General features: G+C 44.9%; 1 long non-coding RNA gene across 12 annotated transcripts; it reads left to right on the forward strand.

Annotated features, from left to right (window-relative positions):
* Positions 1-43: 43 nt before the first annotated feature.
* LOC144314139 (uncharacterized) lies at positions 44-21,335 on the forward strand. Of its 12 annotated transcripts, XR_013379830.1 has the most exons (10): positions 44-202; positions 1,190-1,910; positions 6,373-6,466; positions 7,433-9,867; positions 13,998-14,444; positions 14,925-15,070; positions 15,552-15,672; positions 16,124-16,244; positions 16,893-17,123; positions 17,879-21,335. It is a non-coding gene; the product is annotated as an uncharacterized LOC144314139 (long non-coding RNA). The 12 variants fall into 12 exon arrangements; XR_013379833.1 differs by having other exon boundaries at positions 6,355-6,466; positions 16,893-21,335; XR_013379827.1 differs by having other exon boundaries at positions 14,925-15,273; positions 16,893-21,335.
* The last annotated feature ends 1,752 nt before the right edge of the window (positions 21,336-23,087 follow it).

The raw sequence follows: 23,087 nt of genomic DNA on the forward strand, positions 1-23,087 counted from the left end.
TAGAAAAAAAAAAGGGGGGGCCCAGAGACAGACACGCAGTGGGAAGAGGATTTGGGTGCTGATGCCTCTACAAGCCCAGGAATGCTTGAGGCTACCAGAAGCTGGGAGAGAGGCCTGGAACAGACCCTTCCCTAGAGCCGCCAGACGGAGCACAGCCCTGACCACACCATGACGTTGGACTCCGGGCCTTCAGAGCTGCAAGGTAAGTTTCTGTTGATTAAGTAGATATGCACCCACTTGATGATTCTTTGCTGTGGCAGCCTTAGGAAACTGATATGGCTACTCAAGTGGCCCATCCTTAACAATGGTCAGGAAAAAAATGAAGGGAGAAACCTCAGCCCATTCCAGCAGAGGATAGTTGTGTGACAAAATAACTAACAGGAGTGGCTTTTCCACTGTGGTGGTAGATTTTTCTGGGAGCACTCAGCCTGGAGATAGTTCTGTTTCAGTGGAATACAAAGAGCCAGTAAACCCTCCGTCTGCGGCGTGGCAGAGAGGAGAGGTGCGGAGCCCAGGGTAGGCTGGCAGAGAGCATGCCGTCCTAATTTGGACCATTGCCTGGCTCTGTGCAGGAGCCAACATTGTGCACGCAGCTGCTTAAAGCCCAAGATTTTAAGGGTGTCTTGATGGCTCAGTGGTTGAGCGTCTGCCTTTGGCTCAGGTGATGACCTTGGGGTCCTGGGATCGAGTCCCACGTTGGGCCCCCTGCTCAGCAGAGTCTGCTTGTCCCTCTCTCTCTGCTTCCACTCATGCTCTCTTTCTCAAATAAATAAATAAAATCTTTTTTTTTTTTTTTTTTTAAAAAGCACATTTTACGAAATGGAGACAGAGACAGAGTTCATCAAAGGGAATGAAAGACCAGGCAGTGACCCTTCTGATGCCAACCATAGAGACAGGAATTAGGGGCAAGAGGGTTCATAAGCAAAAGAGAACTGAAAATCTCAAGAATACCAGCAACTGGACCCGATCTGGCCAAGGACATTTTCCTTTCGCCTTATTTATTTCCTCTTTCTTTGTCTTTTACTTTATAATGGTCTTGGGAAAAATCACCACTAAATTGGAACCCCAGTGCTTAATCTTTGTATGTATATTTGTGAGAATAGAATTAATTCCTGACTGTGTGTGTGCATGTGTGTGATTCTGTTCTATGGATTCAGTTCTCAGCTCATCCTTCTGTTATCTTTTTTAGAGGAAGCCAAGAAACAAAAACAAAAATCCTCAAATGTTGTTAAAGAGAAGCCCCTGGACCAAAAGGGCCCCGTGAAGGCGGCCGAGAGCGGGCAGACGGGAGGCCTAAAGCTGCCTCACCCGGAAGGACTCCTGGCTTCCCCGGGGATGCGCTCTACTCACACCCAACCTCGGTCTGTTCCAGATGGACAAAGGCCTCAGCCCTGAGTCTTTGTTTTCATTGTCCTAAGACCCAGCTCTTCTCTCTTTTGTCTCAAGAGTAGGCCAGGGTGGGGGGAGCGGAAGCCTGACATCAGAGAGGATCCTAGCGAACACTAATTTCCCCTACTTACCTCTCCCTAAAAAAGGGTGAAATAAAAGAGACTTCTTTTGTCAAAAACAAAACAAAACAAAAACAAAAAACATGTGAAAAGCGCAGGTTTGTTGTTGTTTTGAAGATTTTGAACAGACGAGGTATTTTCCTTGGTGTTCAGTTTCAAAATCAACACGCTGACACCTGCCCGTAAAAGGGAAAACGGAGTCGGCTCTGGCATCAGCCCTCCCCAGCAGCACTCCGAAGAGAAAGGAGAGGCGTCTGCTTGGCCCCTGCTGCCCCCGCCCTCCAACTAATGACTGTACGATGCTTCAGGACCCGCCCTGGCCACCCTGGTCACCCCAGGTGCTGGGAGGGGCAGGAGGAGAGGTCATGCTGTTTGTCCCTTAGGTCCTCTTACTACTGCAAGGTAGGTCAGATTGTTTTTCTGAGAGCTTGTTGTTCATCTGGCTTTTCAAAACTTACTGTGCTTCCTTTTTTTTTCTTTCTTTCTTTTTCTTCTTCTTCTATTTGCTGAAGGATAAGATGGAAATAAACTTGCCACAGTGTTAACTGTCACAGATTGTCCCTCCGCTGAACCACTAAGTGGCAGCCAGGCAGCTCTAATAGGCATGGTTTCTTTATAAACATACCTGGAAATATTTTAAAAATTAAAAAAATAAAAATGGGGGCACCTGGGTGGTTCAGTGGTTCAGCATCTGCCTTGGGCCCAGGGCGTGATCCTGGGGTCCTGGGATTGAGTCCTGCATCAGGTTCCCCTGCAGGGAGCCTGCTTCTCCCTCTGTCGGCGTCTCACTGTGTGTCTCTCATGAATAAACAAATAAAATCTTTTAAAAATATAAAAATAAAATAAATTTTTTAAAATGCCAAGGGTGGGCCTGGGTCACAGCCAAGCCAGGAGAAATAAGCATATTCTGGACAGGGACAGTCGCACCCTGCACCCCACCAGAGGTTGGTTTGAAGTAATTTAGGGTCAAGTGGAAACACTGATTATACTTCACCTGCCACGTCTGATGACCGTGACCTTTGGTTTTAGGTTCTAGAGAGTCTGGGTTCTAGCTGGCTCGGCAGCTGCTCTGAGTGGCTCTGTACTTTACACTCAGTCATGTTGTGTAGACAGTGGCGTGGGGTAGAGCCTGTGAGGCGAGTGCTGACCAGGCAGTGTGTAAGGGACAGCTTCTGGCCTGTGGCGTCTGTGGCATCTGTCGCTGGCCCAGCACTCACCTTGACTTCCTCCTGCTTCCTTCCCTTCGTGTCATCTGGGTTCCTGGGAGGGACACTTGCCGCTGCCAGCAGAGGAGACTGCCTGGGGACCAAGGGAGGATGGGGAAGTCGTTAGCGTGACTCAGCAGGGCCTTCCCGGGCCCACTCCAGCCTAGTCGGGGCACCTTCTTGGGCCACTCCAAGGAGGGCGCTGGGAAGGGACCTGCGGTCAAAGGGCACAGAATAGGCAACGGGAGCATCAAGGAGAGGAAACAAGCGGCCCAGAGATAAAGAAATCAGAGCTGGGAGGAGAGAAATAAATAGAAGCGAAGATGACACATCATACCAGATCCACAACACGGGGGTGGGGGGGGACGACACCATAGAGACGTGAGACACTGAGCTGGCCCTGCGGAGAGAAACGGTTCAACAAACAAACTCAGAAGCCCCTACAGGAAAGGACAGAACCAAATGGAAGTAAGGAACCGAACCCCCAACAGGAAGGACGTCTGAGAAAGGCGGAGGAGGGAAGGAGAGAGAAGCCTGTGTGGCGGAGCCCAGGGAGGACACGGGGCCCAGGCGGCCAGGACGGTTCTCGGGGTGCACCTGGCGCCCCAAAGCCTCTACCGGCTGATCACGGGAGTAAGAGCGTCTGTCGCTCCCTCGTGGAGCCCCCCAGGACCCCTCAGAGGTGCGAGGAAACCCGGCGGGAGGAAAACCCCCCATCTGCCCCCAGATGACTTTTCCCTAAAATTTCCTTTAGGGACAGACCTTCTCTGGGTCCTTAGAGTGGATCCCCTGTCGGGGTGGTGAGCGGCCAAGCTTCTCGGTGCCCAGGAATCCCAGGGTAAATGACAAAAATACCTCGGTTCCTAAGAACCTGGATAAGAACACGAAGTCGTTATTCGCATGACCCCCCCATTTTGGGAGACTGCCTCCCCGCAGAAAGTTAGAAGTTGCCTCCTGGGTTGAACTAATTGGACACGTGGAATAATGAAAAAGTGTAAGGAAAGCACAAACGATGGACGCAACCCATTGCTGTTACTAAACATTATGATAAATTACCAAAAAGACGCCTCTCCGCCCCCTTCCGTAATTTCAGGTTATTAATTTTATTCATATATGAGTAATTCTTTCCTCGCACACCTCTCTTGGCCTGTTTCTCTAATGAGGAAACAGGAAAAAAAAAACAGGCAGGAGATAAAATACTCCAATTGGAGCTGAAGCAAATGAAAGAAGATATCAGAAACAAATAACATTATCAGCTTTTAGCCCCATAATAAGCTCTTATTTATTTAGACCCTATTAATTTGGAATTTATAATAACTTGATTGGGATCTGGGCAGAAATTTTCCTTCATTTAGCAAACTCTGTCTTCCTAAGGAGTACAGAAGAGCGATGTAAATGAGCTTACAAGGGGAATGTTTGAAATACATCTTTGAGCACTTCAGGCAATTTCATATATGAATAATTAATATAAGAATACATATCATTCTTATCCAATAATTATCTAGTAATTCAGAAGGAATTTGTTAGGTCACTCTGCAGAGGAGGGAGCTGTGGGTTTATCACCAAATAGCTCTGTGACCATAGGCAAGGAACCTAACTTCTTCGGGGCTTTGTTTTTCTTACCTGTAACATCAGGCTGATAACACCAAGTCGGCCTCATTCAAGGGCTTCTTGGGAACATGAAAGAAGACAATGGGTGGGCGTCCATGTTGAACTTCATAGGGTATTGGGAAAATCTATCTTATTTTAAATGAATTTACAATTCATACTTTTCACTAATTCCAGTCGGACCTTCAGTCCAACTGTCTACAGCAGTGAGGTTTTTAAGCTTTTATGCGGCTTCAGTGAAAGAAAGTTCCCCCAATGAAAGGTTGTGCATGTGTGTATATGTACATACACACACACGTATGGATATAAACATTTATCTTCTTTCCACGCCTTGTACCCTCAAAAGATCTTTGTAGTCACTTTTGGTATTCAGAGTACACTAAATGTACTTAACACGTTACAACTGAAGAAGCTTGTGTGTACTTGAAAGAGTCTGAGTGTTGGGAGTCTGATGAGCTCGGGTTCAAATCCAGGGTCTTCCATATAGATGACTTAGCCTGAACAATGTTCTCGTCCAACCCCAGTTTCTTTGTCGATAAGTAATAATACCAACTGTGTGGAACTTCTATAAAGACCAGGGGAGTCTGTACCTAGCATAGTGCCTTAGGACCGAGTAGGCACTCCAAAGAGACGATGGTTATTAATATGAAAGATAAGTTGCCTTGAAGTGGTATTTGCATTGGAGAAAATACTCAGGACTTGTCACTTTGAATCTCCTGCTCCTGGTACAACATAGCTCCCCAAATACGAAGTCAAGTAGAAGTCAAGTAGAGTCCCAATCACAGTGTCCTGTACAGTTTTGGTTTTTGCTTTTTACACATAGACAACCTATATTGCTTTTGGTGTAATGTATATTGCGAAGTATCAAAATAATGTTTCCTCAGTTTTGAGACACTTGCTTTTTCACAACTGAATGTTTTGGAAATCAGAATGAGCTTTAGAGTCAGTGTCAAGGGCAGCCCCGGTGGCGCAGCGGTTTAACGCCGCCTGCAGCCTGCGGTGTGATCCTGGAGACCCGGGATCGAGTCTCACATCGGGCTTCCTGCATGGAGCCTGCTTCTCCCTCTGCCTGTGTCTCTGCCTCTCTCTCTAGGTCTCTATGAATAAATAAACAAAATCTTTAAAAAAAGAAAAAAAAGAATCAGTGTCAAAATAAACACGTCAACTGTTAGGTATAAGGGTTGCTAAGAAGAATTGTCATTTGCTTGTGATGGGTGAATTCAGACAGATTTCTCAGAGTAAAGAATTTTCAAAGCCAGGAATTACTGGTATTTATGCTCCACTCAGTTGCAAAACATCTGTCTGTCAGGCTTTTCAAGAGAAGCTGTTGAACTTCCTGCAAGATGTAATCAATTTTTAAAAATTTCAGATTATGAGCAGCCCAGGTGGCTCAGCAGTTTAGCGCCGTTTTCAGCCCAGGGCCTGATCCTGGAGACCTGGGATCGAGTCCCACGTCGGGCTTCCTCCATGGAGCCTGCTTCTCCCTCTGCCTGTGTCTCTGCCTCTCTCTTGCCCTCTGTGTCTCTCATGAATAAATAAATAAAATCTTAAAAAAAAAATTTAAGATTCTAAATCAGGTGCTGCAGAGGTCAAACTCACAGGCACTTTTATGAAAGTGTCACCTTTGCTTGAACTGCCAGTGTTCTAGTGAATCCAAGGCCTGTGGAGAATATGAGTTATGATGTGGGTGTGAATAAAACGTGTGCTGTTTATTGGTTAAAAAAATGTATACGTTCAGTGTTGCATTTCTGGTTTTCTCTCTCTGATTAAAACTATCTTTTTAATTAGATAAAGTAATCTTTCTTCTAATTGACAGACTCAGCAGAGAAAGCTTCTCGCTTTTAAAGTCACGGGTTAATGTATAATTAAATTTATACTAGAGATGTCTGCACTTTTGCTTTATGTATGTTATACTTCAATACAACACTTAAAAGTTACAGAGAGATGTTCCCGTGTATTTAGCTTAAATAACTGAAGATGTATCAAAATATACCAGTTATAGCTTTCAAACTAGCAAGTATAATTTTTTTAAGTTTGTGGATTTTTTTTAGTAATCTCTCCACCCAACACGGTGTTCGAACTCATGACCACGAGATCAAGAGTTGCATGCTCTTCTGACCAAGCCAGGCAGGTGCTCCTGAATGAGTAAGTATAGTTGATCATTTATAGAACATACCTGCTTGGTAAGTTCTAAATGGTATGGTCTAAATCCTGGACCCCTTCCTATTGCCCCTGTACGTCTACCGCCCTTAAGAGAGAAAAGAAAAAGATAGTAATCAAGGACTTTACTAAGTCTGTTCCTCAGACTCAGAAACCCCACACTGTCATCTTGGTCAAAGAGGGACCGACCAGGGGATGCCAAGCTGTGCTTCCTGTTGCCAGCCTGGAAGGTTAGGCCTGTTTAAGCTTCCTCTGTGACTTCTCATTTGTGAATTAGTTCTAACCCTTTGAGATCCCAGCTATACCAATTTTAAAAATGCTAGTCTCAACAACAATTTATTTGGGAGCCATTTCAGTTGGCTGCACTTTGCTTTATTAGTAACTAAAAATTATGATTGGGGTCCCCTCCACTGCCTGTGGGGAAAAAAAAAAGCTTCATTTGTACACACCCTGGGGACACTTACAATAATGACCTGGGAACCTAGAGTGGAGAGAGAGCATTGAAAATCAAAGTACTATTTGGGCATTTTTAGCATTTCAGAAGCCAAGCAGTGCTTGTAGCTTGAGAAATTTTGAAGGGATTTTCTAAACGTTGGGTTCTGCAAAGGGGAAACAGATATTGGAACAATTTTGCAAAGTTGCCAATCTTTTGGAGGAGTTAACTGACCGTGATAACTTACCGGTTGGAGTATATTCTCATTTCCATGTGGCTCAGTCTTCATAAATGTCCCTTACAGTGGTGCCTATGACAAAGACAAGAGATCCGTTGAGGTTGGCATCAACCTAAACAATAAAAGTTAAAAGTTTAAAAGAGAATTTCAGTGAGATCTTTCATTAACATTTATGAAGTAAAAGGTTTAAAAATAGAATTTCACAGTCCGCATGTTTTGAATGTTTGTCTTTTTAAATAGTGAATTAAGGGTTGTGTCATTCTTTTTCCTTTGTGTTCAGTTTCCTTTTCAGCTGCTACAGAGTGACATGGTTAACACCTTCAGCCATCAGAGGGTTGAAAAAGAAAATAATGTGTCCCTCTGGATTCTGGTTATGGGTCTGCACCCCCGCACCTGCTAGCTCAGTGTCAAAGCTCCATGGATGCCAGGATTCCAAAGCTTAAACCTCCACTCACAAGCAAAAGGGTTAGATAAGGAAGTGGGGCGAAGAAATTATTTTTAATTAAAGAAGTGGAATCTGGGGCACCTGAGTGGCTCAGTCACTGAGCGTTTGCCTTCGGCTCAGGTCCTGGTCCCAGGGTCCTGGGATCAAGCCCCATGTTGGGCCCCCTGCTCAACGGGGAGCCTGCTTCTCCCACTCCCTCTGCCTGCTGCTCTGCCTACTTGTGTGCTCCTGCTCTCTCTCTTTCTGTCAAATAAGTAAATAAAATCTTTTTAAAAAATAAAGAAGGAGAATATAAAAGCAATGGTTATGAAAGTTTAGCTGAAAACTGCGGGCCTTTCCAAGGCATCTGAGTATTAGGATCGGTGATGTGAATGTCCCTTTTCATAATGATTGCAGTGGGCGGAGCAATCATCCACAGGCAAGTCCTTCCTCTGGTCACCAGACAAGAGAGGCTCGGTGGACTCAGGTGAAGTGTCTGTTCAATGAGGTGGGTCTGTTCTTGAGAGCCTGTGATGGGTCTAAGTTCTAAGTCCTGGGGCAGGACTCTTCGGAGGGGCTCTTTACTTGGAAAGGAGTAAAGTCTGAAGACATTGAGAAACAAGTACTTGCAGTCAGTAAGGGCCTCTCTGGCCACAGTCACACTGGTGAGGGATCAGCAGGACGCGCAGTGCCCCAGCCTAATACTGGTTTACAAGTTCCCACATCAGCGCAAAGTTCAAATGGCTGCTCTGCCGCTCACTCGCCCTGTGATTTAGGGAAAGTTGCTTAACGGCCCAAAGCCTCACTTTTGCCATCTGTAAAATGGGGGTGATAATGGTCACCACTTACAGGGTTGTTTAAGGGCCAGTGTATGGAAGGCCTTTTAGCCTAGTACCTGGCACATCGCATGATTGAAATGTGTTTCTACCCTTTTATTACTTAAGCCATTTCTAACTATGTGATTTGAACGTTATGATGCCAGTTTACGAAACAATTCACACCACTGTGGGGTTTCATGAGTAGCTGGGAGCTCTAAGTTGTGCCCTGGGAAAGGGTCCTTGCTTGGCTTTTCAATTCCTGTTCCATAACTTGGCCTCTTACACCCCCCAGGCTCCGAACTCTGTGGGACTCCGGGAAATGCAAAAGGGTAGGAGGGGGACAGCTGCCCTGCTGAGGAGGCCCAGTACCACCCTGCATCCTCAGCCTCCTCTGCCCTCTGCTATCTGGCCCTCGGGCCTAGGATGTGTGTGGACAAGGAGAGCAGCTGTGACTATCTGGACGAAGGCACCAGCTACGGGTGGCTGCATCAAGAGCTGCCTCCAGGGGCGTGATCCCTGGGCCCTGGGATCGAGTCCAGCATCAGGCTTCCTACATGGAGCCTGCTTCTCCCTCTGCTGTGTCTCTGCCTCTCTCTCACTCTGTCCTCATGAATAAATAAATAAAACCCTTAAAAAAAAAAAAAAAAAAAAAAGAGCTGCCCCAGAAGGGCAGCGTCCAGCAGAGCTGACATCGGTTGGTTCCCCAGGGGTCTGGAAGGCCCCACCCCTTAGATCAAGTAGCAGAAACCGATGCCCAGAGTAAACACCGAGACCAGCGAGGAGGCCCAACGACCGTTGGTGGAGCTGATTCAGGGACTCAGGCACTTCTTCCTCCCTCCCTCCCACCCCTGGGCCCACAGTGGCTGACAGTGGGAACTCCAAGAATAGGGCCTTCCTTCTTCCTACTCTGATGGCAGGCCTGTTGGTCAGCAGCGGCCTCAGGGAATTATAAACCTTTAGGAGAAAGAAATCACAGTCCAGGGCTCCACACAGACCCTTCAGTGAAAATCTGTTCAGCTTGAGGAGGCCTGCCAAGCTCTGTTCTGCTGAGGAGGCCCAGTCCTTAGCTGCGGATGCAGCTCGGTAGGACCAGCAGCTGCCCTAAACACCAGCCCTCTCTCTCAGCCCTCTTCTCTCTCCCGTGGCGCCTACTTCAAACCTTCTCCATTCTTAAAAATCAATAGGGAAATTTTCTACCTAGTAGAAAAATGGGCAAGGACATGACATCAGCCAGCGCTCTCCAGAGAAACAGAACAATGGGATATACATACATACATACATAGCTTTATTAGAAGGAATTGCTTACATGATTATGGACACTGAGAAGTCTCAAGATAACGCAGTCTGTAGGCTGGAGGCCCAGGAAATCCAGGGACGTAATTCAGCCCAAATCTGAAGGCCCAAGAACCCATGATGGTGTAAATCGCAGTCCCAGGACAGGAGAAGATGACATGTCTCAGGTCAAGCAGTGAGGTAAGAAAACCGGGTGAATTCCTCCTTCCTTCCTCTGCTCTTCGTTCTATTGAGGCCATGACCACCCACACTGGGGAGGACCATCTACTTTACTGAGCCTAGCAATTCAAATGCTAATCTCATCTGGAAACACCCGCACCGACACACCCAGAAATGATGCTTAGTCTAGGCCCCCATGGCCATTCCACTTGATCCATAGAATGAACCATCCTGGACATAAATGAACAGAGTACAAGTTCACAGCTACACATCTTCCCTAGTAGACATTCTCACATGTACCAAGAAGTGTGGATAAGAAATAGACTAAGGAAGGGCAGTCCAGGTGGCTCAGCGGTTTAGCACCTCCTTCAGCCCAGGGCCTGATCCTAGAGTCCCGGGATCGAGTCCCGTGTCCGGCTCCCTGCATGGAGACTGCTTCTCCCTCTGCCTGTGTCTCTGCCTCTGTGTGTGTGTATGTGTGTGTGTGTGTGTGTGTGTGTGTGTTTGTGTGTGTCTCATGAATAAATAAATAAAATCTTTAAAAAAAAAAGAAATAGATTAAGGAAAATAAGGGGCACCTGGGGGGCTCAGCAGTTGAGTGTCTGCCTTTGGCTCAGGTCACAATCCCGGAGTCCCTGGATTGAGTCCCACATCGGGCTTCTTACAGGGAGCCTGCTTCTCCCTCTGCCTGTGTCTCTGCCTCTCTCTCCGTGTCCCCCATAAATAAATAAATAAAATGTTTTTTTTTTTTTTTTAAAGAAGATATCCTTCATAGCTGGCTGGATTTATTTGTGTGGACATGGAATCGTCTTCGAGACACAGTTTAGGTGAAAAAGTGTGGTTTAGAACAGGGTTCTGGCTTTAGACTAGCCCTCCAAAGAGCTTGTGTGAATTTACATAGTGTTATACTCCCCCCAGTCACTGACAATGTAATTTATTAGTGAATATTTTCATTTTGGCCAATCTGATAGGTAAAAAAAATGAAATCTTGTTTCCCTTTGGATTTAACTGGGAGGAAAAGAATGATTTCATTTTTAACAGATTTTCTTGCCTTGCACTAACAGAGAAATAGAAACCTCAGTGAGAACATCTTCAGCCTGTCCCCACAGCCAAGCCTATGCTCTTTCCTCCCCCACACTTGTCTTTCCACTCTCTTCACCTACCCCAGTTCTGATGCCATCCCCAGCTTCCGGAGGACTTTGTCTCTCTCCTTCCAAGTATATGCCTCAAGGAAGGGAGAAGAAAGAGGGAAGGCCTCTTTCCCTCCTGGATTTTTTTTTATCATTCGTATTTAAATTCACCAGAATCTCCCAGATCTAAAACCACCACCCAGCAGCTGCCCCAGACCCTCTTTTTTTCTTTTTCATTAAACTTCTTGAAAGAGGTGTCTACACTGCCTATAACCTGCTCCTCTCCCCATGCTCACTCTCTAGCCTACCTGCCTTCTGTCTCCACTACCGTCCTTGAACTTGTCCCTCCAAAATCACCAGTGACTTCCATGTTGCTCAAATCACTGGACACCTCTTCCAACCATTCTCATCTGCTCCTTCAGCTAGCTTCAGTTACCATGTCCCCATCTTTGCTCTAGCCCCCTCAATAACTAACGAGCTAATTAAGTGACTAACTTGCTGGTGCTGGTCATCTACCTTGGGTGCCCTGCAGGCACTTCAGCCTCAGAGTGAGGGAACCCTAATGACCCCCTCACCCCCAGCCCCCCACCCCGTACCCATCACCCCCACCTCGTCCCCCCTCTCTCTCTCAGTAGATGGCTCTGTCATCCATCCAGTTGGCCAAGCCAGAGACTTGGGAGCTGTCCTGTCTGTCATCTTGCCCCTCCCCTGCACTTCCTTGTCCAACCTTCCAGTTACTCTTTGAATCTTCCCCTCAGCTACTATCCTAGTTCAGGCCACCATTTTCTCTGGGACGTTACAACAGCTTCTCCTCATCGGATTCTCCATGCTCCCCCACAATAACCTTTACAAGGGCTTCCTCCTCCCTCAGGGTAAATCCAGATTCCTTAACATAGGTTACTAGACCCTTTGCAGCCTGGTCTCATTCACCAACGCCTCTCTTGCATTCTAAGAGCCAGCCCTTCTGAACTTCATACAGCTTGTTAATGCCCACCATTCCTGCTCACTTCTGACTTTTGATATGGCATTCCCTCTGCTTCCTCTTTTTCCTTCTCTTCTCCAGGGTAACTTTTACTCATCCTTCAGGTCTTGGCTTACAGGTCTCTTCCTCCAGAGACTCCAAATTTGATTGCTTCATTAGTCTGATTCTTCCAATAAGATTGAAATTAAAATGGAGCCTATGCTCCTCCTAGCACATCACTGTTCCCCCTACCACAGTCTCTGGCACGAGTAAGTGCCAAATAACCATTGCAGGAACAGAGGAATGCACGATCTACCCCCACTCCACAAGGCATTTTAACAAAGAAGCATAAATGGCGTCCTGCTGCTTTTGTGGAATCATTAGGAGAGAGACAGCTTAGCCAGAGGTACCCTACAGAGTTAGAATTATAATTCTGACTAATTTGCTAGAATTGTCCCTCTGGTGATAGATTTTAGAATTTACAGAAATTTTGCAATACCACATTCCCACATCTTCCTATTTATTTATTTATTTAAAGATTGTATTTATTTATTGGAGAGAGTGCAAAGAGAGAGAAAGTGCGCGTGCACGCATGAGCAGGGGGAAGGAGCAGAGGGAGAGGGAGAAGCAGGCTTCCCACTGAGCAAGGAGCCCACCTGGGGGGGGCCTCCATCCCAGGACCCCAGGATCATGACCTGAGCCTGAAAGGCAGATGCTTAACCAACTGAGGGGTGTGTGTGTGTGTGTGTGTGTGTGTGTGTGTAAATGCACATATGTGTATCAGAGAACAGCTCTGCCAAGTTGGTTTTTGTAGTCCAGTAGTTCGAACTAAAAATCTGTGAGAAGGTTGTTTTTTAGCAAGTTTTCCAAAAATAATCTTGAAGTAAGAGAGTAGGAACTGTGTATTTAAAAATGTATTTTAATGGCAGCTGTACATAAGTACAGTTCGTGTTGCTTACATTTTAGCACACAGATACCTGAAGCGCGCTGTTGAGATACATCAGTGTACACCTTCTGAGGCTCAAACCTGACCAGTGTCAGTTAAGGGTGACAACTGTTGGCAGAAGACGAAGCGTTTGGAAGCTAGAAACATGGCTATCAGCTCAGATTAATTCTGAGAAGGGGAGATGGAATCAATGAGCGTGTGAATCCAAGCAAAATTCATACAGAATTTCTTGGAATGCAGGCAGAGCAGAAGCAAACCTTTTAGAAACTCTAAGAATTTACACATCAAGGTGAATAAAGGGAGCAGGAAAGAAATGGCATGCCCTCTGCTGCCACCTTCCCACCTCTTGCCACACAGACCCCGGGGATTCCCTTCACTCAGCCCCGGCCTGAGTGCGTTTCGGTGCTCGCCACCTGACAGTGGAGGGTCTGTCTGTCTGCCAGAGCCACTAGCCAGGCTCAGGCCCTGCCACCGCCTGGCTTCTGTCCGGGCTCAAGGTCAGGAAGGGGCTTCTGTGCTGTCGTGATCGAGCCGTGGGGTCTGGAGTCTGGAGATCGAAAGCCTCGTTCCAGCATTTTCTTTCTTTCTTTTTTTTTTTTTTTTAAGATTTTATTTATTTATTCATGAGAGACAAAGAGAGAGAGAGAGAGAGAGAGAGAGAGAGGCAGAGACACAGGCAGAGGGAGAAGCAGGCTCCATGCAGGGAGCCCGGCATGGGGCTCGATCCCAGGTCTCCAGGATCACGACCTGGGCTGAAGGCGGCGCTAAACCGCTGAGCCACCTGGGCTGCCCAGTTCCAGCATTTTCTAGCCGATCAGTGCCTGCCCAATTTTCCTGTGTCTCAGTCTCCTGTTCCGTGAAAAGTAGGGGATGGTAAAGTCGGCCCGTAGGGCTGGGTGAGGGTTCAAGGAACCGTGTATGAAGTTCATAGAACAATACTTGGTCCGTAGTAAAGCGTGGTCCATAAACATTAGCTACCATCATTCCTTATTTCCTTATTCCTTCCTTTCTTGACTCATCTGAGCCTATTTTCCTGGAGGAATCCTTTGCAGATAGACTCTGCTTCTTCAACTTACTGCTGAAAACACTTGGAGAAATTTCTTGTGGCTTCTAGGGAAACCCTAAATGCTTCAAGAGGCTGACAGGCCCTGTGTCCGGCAACAGGCCCATCCGTACCCACTGCCCTGTTCTCAGAGCTCCAGACACTCTGACCTCCTTTCAGTTCTTCAAACCCTCGGAGCTTCCTCTCACCTCAGGGCTTTTACACAAGCTGCTTCCTCTGCCCGGAATGCCGACTCATCCTTCCCGTCTCCACCGGAGCCTCCTCACTTCCTCAGGGAGACCTTGCCCGCCGCCCTAACCGGGCCAGACCGCCCTGTGGCACCGCGTATTGCTCCTCCATGGGCTTCTCAAGGTCCCTCTCTGACACGTTTCCCTGTGGTGATTAGACGGACTCTTTCCTCTCATCCTGACAGTGGAAGCTCAAGGAAGGCAGAGACCACGTCTATGGTGTTCATCTGTTCCACCCTCAGAGCCTGGCGTAGCTCCTGAATGTAACATGGTTGGTGCTCCATTAATATCTTGGAGATATGGGGGCGCCCTGGGGCCTGAGGTCAAGCAGGTCATGATCCTGGGGTCCTGGGATTGAGTCCCACATTGGGCTCCCCACAGGGACCCTGCATCTCCCTCTGCCTGTGTCTCTCCCTCTCTCTATGTCTCTCATGAACAAATAAAATCTTAAAAATTATGTATATATATATATATCTTGGAGATATGGAAGGAGGAAATGAAAAGGGACGCCCAAGTGTCCTCGCCTGCTCTGGAGGCCACCATGCCGAGAGGGTGTGTGCTGGTGGCAAGGAACCGTCTAATCTCCGAGCTCAAGCCTGTACGGTCTTCCCTTCCCCACTGCCTTGGATTCGTTCATGTGTTTCATTCTCAATTTAATCCCAGTGTTTTTTCCTTAGGAAAAGTGGTCCTAACATTGGCATTATAATGAGGCCTTTGAATGTAATTTGTAGCATATTTTTTTCTCATGCAGACATTTTGTGGCTCTAAGAGAAAGGACAAGGTCATAGGCATGTGACCCCCCATGCAGTTCCTCGGCCAGCCCATCAGCGTGCTCCCTGCTATTGCCGCCTTGTGTTGCAAAAGGATCCACGGAAGGAGCTCCAGTACAAGCAAAAGGTGATGGAAAGAAGAGGGGAGAGAAAGGTCTTCCGGGGTCACCATTTCTACCACCTAGGGAAAGCACTAGTGAACCACCGGAAGCATAAACACAAGGACTCGGTTCTCTGGTTCTCTGAACTAGAAGCAGAAAGGAGCGGCATTCCTCTCGCCGCATGGGGGTGACCTTGGATGAACTCTGGAGGAATCCAAGAAGAAGGAAGGTCTGAGTCGAAAGGGATGTTTTGCCCTCAGTCCCACCCTAGCCTTCCATGCACCAGCCGGCTGAGGGCCAGGGAAGTGAAGTGGCCTGCGGGGGCTGCACAGAAGGCTGGGTTCCCTGGGGGCCGGAGGGTTTGGGGGGGGCGGGCCGGAGCCCCAACCGAGGTCTTTAGTGGCTTGTGGCTCTGAGCTCTTATCCAGAGCTTAAGCACATCACTGTGCTTAAATACTTCCAGAACTGTGTGCTGTATGAAGTAGTTTCATTACCTCTCTTTTACAGATAAAAACACTGAAGCTCCGGAAGGCCTGGCCCAAGGACAAAAGCTGTTCAGTGGAAACATTCTGAGGTTGACGCTGCCGGGGATCCCCGGCCTTGACTCTGCACCTGAGCAGCCTTATCTGTACGTGCTCTGGCTTAGAGTCAGCTGGTTACCCCCGTTGCCCCACTGCCAGTAGGCACAGCACCCCCTTTGGCTCTCAAAGAGTGCCCCGGTTTGGGATGACACCCTTCTTGTGCAATCACTCCAGTATCTACAAAAGGGGGTTATTTGTATTCCCTACTCAGGGAGTGGTGGATTTTGCATGGAAGATGCATGGGACTCTGGCACATTGTAAGCACTAAATAGGTGCTCACTGTTATTATTATTGTTTTTATTGTTATTATAATTATTAGACAGACATCTGAAGAGGGAACGGTCAAGGAGTGCTGCTTCCACTGCTCCGCCAGTCACATTCTCTGCCTGGGTCTCCTTGGGTCTGGAAATTGCAATTAATTTTTTTTTCTTTGACTCTAAAGTCTAGAGCCCAGATTCTTTCTTTTTCTTTTTTCTTTCTTTTTTTTTTTTTTTTTAGAGTACAGATTCTGAGGAAGAGTCACAGAGAGAATCCTACAGAGGATCCCCTCCCCCAACCCCATCCCGTGCTTAATTAAGTGAGTGGCTTAGGGGACTTGCCTCCTCTTCAAGATTAAGAGGTGGGTGTGAATATTTTCCTCTGGCCCCCTTAAATGTTCTTGATTACAGTAATAAAAATGCTAAGCTCTATTGCCTCTCATTGGAGTAAAGGCGGCTGAAAACTCCTCATTCCCTGAAGAACCTAATTGTTGATTCTAGTGCATCTAAACAGGTGTTCTTTAGATTGCTTTTTCTAATGCCTTTTCACTGGAAAGATCAATTTAAATGTTGCTTTGAGCTAATCAGTGATTGCTTCTGTATTCATCCAAATTTATGTCTTTGCTTCTGTGTGCTGGATGAGACATTACTTTCAAAGTCTATAAACTTAAGTAAGGTAGGTGATTTTTAATATAGCTCTTTGTCCTCTCTTCTGTCTTCCATATTTTATGTGAAATATGCATGTATTTCTTTTATTATTTAAAATCCTAGTTTAAACCCCTAGTTTAAACTTCCTGAATCATCGTTGGATATCTTGTAGCACCAAGTGCGGTATGCCTACACAAACGGGTATTCAATAAATATTTGTGGAAAAAATAAATTAACACCTTCACCTGGATTACAAACACATTGGATTTGTTATCTCTAGGAGTGTGAGTTCGGGAATTCTTTAAATATTGTCTGGACTTCCCTGTGTCTGCATCTGTGTTTATTCTGTTCTCCCTGCCTAGAGTCCCCTCGGTTTCATCCCTTGGAAGTCTCACCAAATGCCAGTTGCTCCATGACCCCAACTTCCAGTCTCCAGCCAGCTCTCCTGCAGCCAGTCTTCGAACAAAGGAGCTGGCAAGGGTCACATCTGTGACTCTCCAAACCCCACAGTACTCTGCGCTTCCCTCATGTCATCCCATCGGTATTCATGCCCTGCCTTCCTTCACCCATCGTGAGCACGTGAACTTCCTAAGGTGAGACAGAGGGTGTGCTCTGCTGAGCCACCTGCACAGACTGAAAAGCCGTCATCGTGTAATGAACTGTAGGTTTCTCATTTTAAAGAATGACATTTTAAAAGTAGAGTCTAGCTGAATGGAGACGTGACGAATGTGCATCTTCGACCAAGTCCTCAGACCATGGAGCTTGAGAACTTAGAAGCCATCAGTTGGCATCCTCTTTTGCAAGCGAAGAACCCCTGGTTCAGAGCGTCTGGGGTCGTGCTTGAGGTCACCTGGCTGGGAAAAACCAGAGTTCTGCCAGCAGGTCTTCTGAATGCTCTTCCAGACATATCTTGGGCCATAATTGAACATGTGTCAGTTTCTCCTTGAGTATAAAGTACACTTCATGATTGAATATGGTAACTGGCTCACTATTCATAGTTCCCCACTCCCTCCCTTTTAGTGCCTGTTTCTAAGCAGCAAAGTTGTGGTTCAGTGACTTCTGTCTGGATAATATGAAAACAGGGCACCCAGCCAATTCTGATGAGCTAACTATTTCCCTAAATTATCATGCCTAAGCAAAGGGCCCCAAACCTGCTGTTCAACACTTATCATTGGATCTGGGGGATGGGCTATGCTTAGGCATATCATCAAATAGCTGAAATTTTACATCTAAGATTGTCAAGCAGTGAAAATTGGCATCCTTAGAAATGACTGACATTCCCCTGCCTCATTTCTGCTACACTGAGTTAGGTAAAGAAAAAAAAAATTCACCTTCACTCTTCTTACAGATTTCTTGCTGAAGACCCATGTGACAGGACTATAAATTTTCACCAGAAATTGATGGGAGAATGGACCCTTCAAAGTGCCTAGAAGACTTTGCAAAAGGTCCCAATTAACAGAATGCAGCTAACACCTCAAAAAATAAAATAGAATAAATGTTGCAGTGGGAGTGAATCTTGCTCGGAGTGCTGTGTTGTTGGCTGATTGCCTGGCAAGAGTGGTGGCCAGGACTTGCCAGCTGGCTGATCCACACGCCTGTAAAGGATGCGGTCAGCTTACACCTTGGCAAACTATGATTTTGATGGAAATCTTAGAGGTCGGCAGGCGTTCTCCCTCATAAAGTGCGCTATCAGGTCATTGCTTTTGTGTGAGTGAAGAAAATATCCTGATGGCCAGGATTATTGGGACCAGGTCGGGACTCTGCTCCAAGGGAGAGTTCATTGCTGGATCAGAATAGATCTATATCCTAAAGGAGACACAGGGTGTAATTGAAGGTGGCGCATTCATCCCCAAAATCCCCATGTTAAACCAGTCAGGCCACTGAAGCAAACCAACTGGCTCACCAACAACACACATCTTCCCACGAGTTCCACTCAGCAACCAGTTCGTCAAACAACTCCAAAGCCACTGTTATCCTATCCTTTAATATTTACTCATATTAATGTGTGAGTAGTTGTGTCGCTTGTTTCTTTTGTGTAGAGCTGAAGACAGAGATCAAGGGTAACCATTCTAGTAGCCCCCACAATGGCTAGCTTAGCATTTTTCACATGGAGGCATTCAATGAATGATAGAACTGCAAAAGGAGCTTCCTTTGTCCAGAGTCCATACTGAAAACTTATAAACTCTTTCAAAAAACTGACAAAATCTTTCTCAATTTCCCAGATGGATTTATTTTTTTGAAATTTATTAAAAACTGATTTTAATATTTATTTTTTTTTAATCAAACACACAAGAATAGCTAGAAAAAAATACCGTGAACAAGTTTAAAAACCAAATACAGACTCGGAAAAGCATTTGCAAGACTGTAGATGTGAATAACAAAGGGTCAATATCCTTAGTCTATAAGAGTGGACAAAGAATGTGATCTGGGAATTTACAAAATGAGAAATGACTATTCAACATATGAAAGCATTTTCAACCTTCCTAGTAACCAAAGAATACAAATGGAATCAGATACCTCTTTTCATCTATCATATAAAGAAAAACCTGAGTTGTACTAGATGTGGGTTATTTGACTGTACTAGATGTGGGTTATTTGACACTTTCACGCACCACCCATGGCAATGCAAAATGAAATGACCTTTCTGGAAGGCAAATTGTCAATGTATATTTAAAGGTGAAACTCTATGACCTGCAGAAATTCATCCCAATTGAATGACTGCCTCCCAGATAAATATGTAAAGATCTGTATAAGCAAACCAGAAGAGCTTAAATGTTGAACAACAGAAGATTAATCAAATGAGATAAACTACACCCATCATGTAGCCATTAAATTGGTAAAATTCATATTTATTAGTTGGACTAGAAAGACATTTAAAACATATTAAGAAAAAAAGCAGGCCACAGAAAAGTATGATCAAGTTTTTGAAAAACATATTTATACATATACACATCTGTTTATATTTACACACATGCACACAAACATATAGGTTTAGCTCTGTAAGATAGCTGTGATTTACACCTTCCTCAGTGTTGTTTTCCTATGAAAAGATTGATTGAGCTTAGCTCTGTGATAATAAATATAGGGTTTTGTTCAAACATACTTAAAGCTTTTATTTATTATTTATTTATTTATCTATTTATTTATTTTCAAGCCAAACATTTAAAATATTTAATATTAAAAATATTGGAGTATTAAATATTTAAACCAAACAAAAACCGAAGATTTAATTCAGCTGACAGAGGTTTGGACATACAGAAGAGTGTATCAGAGGAGAACTTCTACAGCTGCTTGCTTGATTAATGATGAATGTACTAATGGTTTTTTTTTTTCCTTGCCAGAGATCAGACTGGATTAGGTTTTTAGACTTAAATATTAGTCAGTGTGAAATGTGAATATATACATATGCATGTAGGAATGGGGAGGTTGGATTAAAATGAAACCTAACAAGTCTTCCATGCTTCAGATTTGCTCCATTATAACTATATGCAATCAACCCTTGACTTATGCTGCACTGGATATTGGAGGATTATTTCAAGTCTGAGGTTGGTTGTACCGTTTCAAATATTTGGAGGAGGGGAAATTAATGGGGAAGTGAGGGAGAGTAACAAAACAGGAGGGAAAAACTATAAAAGGGTAGGGGGAAAAAGAATCTTTGTTTTAATGCCTTAGAAAATCAGTTGGTGGAGAATAGTTGAAAATTACTAAAGTTGAATATAGTAAATCAAATTAGCATTAGTATTTGTGAGTATGTGATTGTGAAAAGATGAGCTAAATGACTATCTAACTGTCTTTTCAAGACCATTGGTAATAGAATCAATTATGGTTCATTATTAACTATATTAACAGAAAATTAGCCTTACCAGCTCCTAAAAATATGAGGTTGTTATAATAGACTGTGGTCCCTTATCAGCATATGTAAAACTTAGAGGCTTATAAAGCAGCTCCCTTCCCAGAACTACACTAGATTAGATGATCAATTAATGGCTAAAATGTTATTGTATCTCTTTTTAATATTTCTTGTCAAAAACTTAAATGTTCCTGATTCAACTTGTGTTTCTATTTGAGTAATATAATTTGGTCATAATTGGTTTCATTTCGATTGTCTTTACATTTTGGGTACTTATTATCTTTTCTCTCACCCACTGGGAATGCCAAGTACCAATTTTTGCTATTTAGCAAGTCAGTAAGGAGCTTCCCACTGAGTTCCTTAATTATTGTTAATTGAATATTGTAAATGGTTTTTCAGGATCACCGTCTTGGCAATCTATGTGACATTTTTCTCAGTTAGCAAGAGTTAAAGCACCAAGAATCCTTCTACCCCTTTCCATACAATCATCCTATCAAATAACCAGTTCCTATAAAAACTAGTCTCCTCTCTTCATATGTCAAGTCACATGCATGCTTCCTGTGGCACTTAGAACATGGGGACTACTCAACGAGTATTGAACAACAGCTGTCCTTTAAAATAGAATGATTCCCAGGTCCAGTATGTGAGGGAACATACCCTTTCACTTTCCAGAGCTCTTACCATGCCTCTCATTCAGCATGTCAGACCTGGTACTCTTAGGTAGAGTTCGTCCATTCTCACGTACCAGGACCAAGCTTTCTAGTGCTTTTTGCTGCTCTTTAATCAAAAGAAAGTAAAAAAAAAAAAAAAAAAAAGGTAAATAAAAAGGCTCAGAAGATCTGAGAATGTCAGAAATGCCACAGGCAAAAAACTGGAGAGTAGAAAAATCACTGAGCCAGCCTTCCTATGTCCTTCTTGCCTTACGATGAACAATAAAAAAGAAGTGAGAAATCTATGATGTGCCTTTTGAACTTTCAAACTGTGTCTCTGTTTTGGGGGGAGGCAAGTGGGTGAGGCTTCAATGTACTGAAGTTGTGTTGGAGGTTGGTTTTTAGCTACATGAAATCTTCCCTTTCTTAGTGATTTGTCTTCTTGCCTGGTCAATGAAACCTCAACCATCCTTAAGAGATCAGGACCAGAAGAAGCCTTAGGACATGATCTAGAGTCTTCTTTTCTATCACGGTGCCCTAGAAATTACCAGAAAGAGAGACAGAGAGAGACAAAGAGTGATTGTCTCTTTGGAGGGGCAAGCTTCCTCAGGCTGGGCTAGTAATCCCTTTGAACATAAATGACATTTTCTGCCAGGACTTTTGCCTCGTATCTGGCCAATTGCTACTCAATTTGGCAGGTTTCAGGTGGAGAGACAAATGCAAGGCCTACCTTTACTAATTTTCCAATGTTGAGTGCTCGCTTTGGCAGCACATATACTAATTTTCCAATGTTGAGCTTTATGGACTACATGGTGATCATTCTGTCCATGGCTTTTTATTTTTCTATTCTTAGGAAAATAAGAATTTACATGTTTCTCAACTATTTGATCCTTGTTTATTATATATAGATTTTACAAGCCACCCCAAATCTTCTATGATAGATGAGTCAGAAGGAATAAGTGATTAAATGAATAAAATAATAATAATGTACCAAAGCTCAAGTTTAAGAGCACGTTTGCTAGTTCTGAAGAAGACCTGGTTATCATTACTTTTTAATTAGAGACAGCAATCAGAGCCTGCTTACACCACAGCCGTTTCTCACGAGAAATGCCCTAAACACACCCTTTTACTTCCCACCACTCGTTTGCTCCTAGGAATTGGACCAGAGGCAGACACCTGACCTGTGGGGAATCATTGCATTGGCTGGAAATGGCCTATCCTGTCACCTGGAAGCAACAGGTGAATGGGGCCAGGCAGATTCAGGCTTCAGGGAATTTAAAGGATAGGGAGAATGTGCTCAGTAGTAGGGGTGAGTTCAAACCAAAGGGTGTCCGTTATAACCGAGAGGGGCCTGAGAGCTGTACGGCCAGGCTGAGGGAGCAGAGACTGCAAGGAAGCCACGGAAGTGGGCAGGGGGGAGAAGAAAACACAGATTGGGCAGGATAGAGATGGGGAAGCCGAGGAGCCTGACCTGCCGTCCTTCCTGGAAGCTTCCACACCTGCTTCCCCTCCACGTGCCTTCTCCCGGTAAGTAAGCCTCCCGTTTCTCCAAGGAAACCCAACAGAACCTTTGTTGTTTGCAGCCAAGAGTCTCCCTGTGTGTCCAGGCATTTTCCCTTCTTCCTGTTTTTGCTCACTTGTAAAGTTTTGACCTGATCATTTTGGGCTTTTCCGTTTTTGCAAAAATATTAAAAACTGTTGTCTCCTAGAAAGATGTTTGGGAGCAGAAGTTTAAAAGTAGCCAACAGAAAGGGCCAATTATTCCCATTTCCTTGTCTCTAAATAAATACTGTATTAAAAACCCCTTAATATTTGGGAAAGGAGCTTCCCTTACTTCCTCCAACCGCTCGCTTGTTTTTCTTACAAACAGTGGAGCTCGTTTGCCGTGAGGCCCTGCTGTCTGATATTTGCATCCACTGGGGCTTTCTCCACGTTGTCAAGTTGCCTTGGATAGAAACTCTGGCTCCTTGACCTGACTTGGGGCTGGGACAAGCCCCCTGTCTCCACACATGCTTCCTTCTCCAGGGCTCAGTTCCCCACACGAGGCCTGTCTATCC

Source organism: Canis aureus, chromosome 5, assembly GCF_053574225.1.
Source record: "Canis aureus isolate CA01 chromosome 5, VMU_Caureus_v.1.0, whole genome shotgun sequence".
NCBI lineage: Eukaryota > Metazoa > Chordata > Mammalia > Carnivora > Canidae > Canis > Canis aureus.